A 3,618-nucleotide genomic window follows, 5' to 3' on the forward strand; every position below is an offset into this window, starting at 1 on the left:
TTCTTGGTGTTGTGGCCTGTGATGGTTTTCACACCATTCCAGACCTCCCTCATATTGTTCCTCTCCAACTTCTGCTCCACCTTCCTCCTGTAGGTGTCCTTTGCTTCCCTCAGGCAGCGTTGATGGTGGAGCATTTGAAGCAAGAGGGCACCTAACACAGCTCCAGAGGTCTGTTAAAGATTCAGGTGAAGATGGGGACCAGTTGCTCTGCACAGACCTTCCAGCACCAGAGGCACACACCAGACTTCCTGGTCTTCTGTCTCTGGGTCAGAGGGGAGGGGGGTGAGGGCTGCAGGTAGTCCTTTTGTTTAGGTCTGAGTTGAGGGTGAGCAGATGGGAGGTGTGAGTGATGGTCTTTCAAATCTGCAGTAGACGGTGTTAAAGTTGTCAGGCAGTTTGGGATTCTCTTCAGGGTGGGGGGATGGACTCCTGTAGCTGGTGATGTGCTGCAGGCCTCTCCAAACTGATGCAGGGTCTTTGGCTCAGAAGCTGTTTTTTTAGCTTCTCACTATAGCTATTTAAAAAATGACACAGATGGATTTGCGGCCTTGAATCTGGAGTTTGGGGTTTACATTAGTGTTACTTGTATTTTTTGTTCTTTACATTTATCTTTAAAAATAAACAAGCACTGGAGAGTGGTCAGAACATCAAATGGGACAATACTGAGCTAGACTGTGTACATATACGTGACTGGATTGGTTTGTTTTGCCTGCTGAACAAATGCTAGGCTGTCTGGCTTTTTTGGGTAGTGAGAAAAATCAAAATGCAAAGTAAGTCAGATATGTTGATGAATTTCTAATTTTGGAAGGGTGTTTGGTGACAGAACACCTCCAACATGTCCGCCCCTCTCTGAACCTTGCTCTACCCAAAGTTTCTTCTTGTTAAAGAGAGTTTTTCCTTCCCACTGTCACTAAGTGCTTGCTCACTTGGCGTCCTTTGATTGTTGGGGTTTTCTTTGTATTATTCTAGGGTCTTTACCTCACAATATAAAGTTCCTTGAGGCAACTGCTGTTGTGATAAACTGAATTAAATGACAGCCAAAATTAGACAGCAAGTATAAGTTTCTGCTTTGGATAAACAAAATGTCAGTATAATTTGAGTAATGTGAGCACTGATCCAGGCAAATATACAGCAACTTCCAGTGTAAGTTTCCACCCAGCGTCCTCTTCACCACAGTGACAGTGGACAGACGACACATACTCAACTACAGTGCTCACATGGAGCTAAAAGAGAATTAGATAGATCGGAGAAGTCTGCGCAACATTTTTCCACAATTTCCAGAATCAGAATTTCAACATTGGATTGAAACATTGCTTCTAGGGTGGGTAAATCTCACTTTATCTTATGGTATCAAAAGCCTTTTGTAAACTCAGAATAAGGTCAAGTATAAGCTGAGTCAAAGACTGCCCCTTCTGTTCTACTCTTAACCCCCTATCTGTTGTTAGCCTAGCAGCGTGCCTTCTGTCTGCACTCAGGGCAGGCTGTTTGGCCAGGTCTTGTTATTTATCCCTCCTTCTCAGTGCTCATGTACTAGTTAGAGTGAAGGAAGCCTTAATAGACCATATGCTGCTGGGATAAGGTGTGCCACAGGTAAGTGGCTACTAGAACAAAGTTCAAGTGGTAAGAGGTTTTTCCAAGATGACATGCCATAAATGAAGCTGATAGTGAAGGAACCCTTCCTTTTTTACCTTTTACCAAGATGCCACAACGAGAAAGTATAATTCACAGTCTCTTTCACACCACTAAGCCAAGGCAGTGGTTTGGTAACTTGTTCTTTCCTTGTGCTTTCAGGTGGCACAGGGACTATGGCCATTTGAAAGCTGTTTGAGCAGTAGTCTGTTTTAATAGTAGCTGCACTGAAGCAGACTAAGCCACAGTCTCATTACAGCATCAAATATGATTGATTCTGTTAAGCAGCAGAAGTAAAGAAGAGTTTATCACACATTCTTTGTACCTTTTTGAAGTGAAGGAGTTAAAGAGTGATAGGCATTGGACTAAACCACTGCCAGGGATATGAAGGGCAGTCCGTTTTTGAAACACTTATAAGATATAAAACCCACATTTATTTCATAATCATCATCGCATTCATTTTAACAGGGAAAAATAGAAGAAGATTAAAATTAAAATTGTAGCTCTTGTTGCAAAGTGCACATAAAGAGCAACAATATGGCTAGAAAATAAAAACAGTATTTATTTACAATTTCTCATAAATAATAAAAATCCATTTTATGCCCTATCACCAACCCAGGCCCATCACACAATTCAGAAGCATTAACAATGTCTTAGCCCTTTGCTCTAGACCTGACACATAACGCTCTTTACAGCTGCACATCAGTCTTCAACATTACATCATAAAGAATTGTGTAATTGTTGTTTTTGTATGCGTTTCCGTTACGTTACAGACTCTCTTGCCGCCTGATTCACCTGCTAAAATAGACAGCACAGAGTTGGAGCTTCTTCTTCGACTTCAGCATGGGATCCTAGTACTTCCTGCACCACTGCTCTTTAAACAGGAACATCAGCTCAAGCTATGTTTGCGCCTCTCTGCTCCATGCCTCAGCATTAGTCATCCTCTATTACTCATGTGGCGTGTATTTGCGAACACACCGGGAGAGCACCGAAGAGCTCCTGCCTACTAAAAAAATGCAGCTTAACTTGATACAAAAGTGGTCAGGGTGTGGGTGCCACAGAGGACCATTGAATTCTTTGTTTGTGTAGCTTCACTCTCGGCAGTTCTTTTCCTGTTCTTGGAATCATTTTAATTCTGCGGGATTTACTTGTCCCAGTTAAAGTAATCCAAACATGTGGAGTATCAGCGGTCGTTTAATTCCTCAAGCTGGCAGGTTTGAGGCTTGTCTGGTGGAATTTGTGACTCCATCTGCTGGACAAATTCTGTTACATGAGCCGGAGTTACAAAGGCCACTCTACTGCAGACTCTTTGGGGTGGCAGGAGCTGATTATTTTACACCAAGTTGAAATTTCTCCATCCAATTTCTTTCGCTTATCCGGGGCCGGGTCGCGGGGCAGCAGCCCAAGCACAGAAGCCCAGACCTCCCTCTCCCTAACCACCTCCTCCAGCTTGTCCGGGGGAACACAAAGGCGTTCCCAGGCCAGCCGAGAGGTATAATCTGCCCCGGGGCCTCCTCCCGGTGGGACACGCCCGGAAAACTTCACCCAGGAGGCATCCTTGTCAGATGCCCAAAGTCGAAATTTATTGTTAACCTAAATACTTTAAATGTCTTTAAGCAAAAAGCCCCACCTCTTTCTGCAGCAGCACTTTTTGGAGCTTATTTACACATCATTAAAAAATGTTTTTATTTAAAACCTCTCATGGAAACATCCCAATGCTATTGCTATTAGCTAAAACTGAGGAAGACACCGACGGCCTTTACTATATTTATGTCCATTCCTGAATATATCTGCCAGCATGAAAGTGTAGGACATTAACTATGAATCTTTCTATGTAACTATGAAGGCCAGGTTTTACTCGAAACCCTGGCTGATTGTGACCCACACCCGTTTTCACACCTTGGCTCATGTGATTAGGTAGAGGATCATCAGGGGGTCCTTTTGTCCCTCTTTGGGGGGAAACTCCCACTGGGTTTAAATCTGGGACTC

The sequence above is a fragment of the Pundamilia nyererei genome, unplaced genomic scaffold (genome assembly GCF_000239375.1).
Source record: "Pundamilia nyererei isolate P.nyererei 1_Seehausen unplaced genomic scaffold, PunNye1.0 scaffold00160, whole genome shotgun sequence".
Lineage (NCBI taxonomy): Eukaryota > Metazoa > Chordata > Actinopteri > Cichliformes > Cichlidae > Pundamilia > Pundamilia nyererei.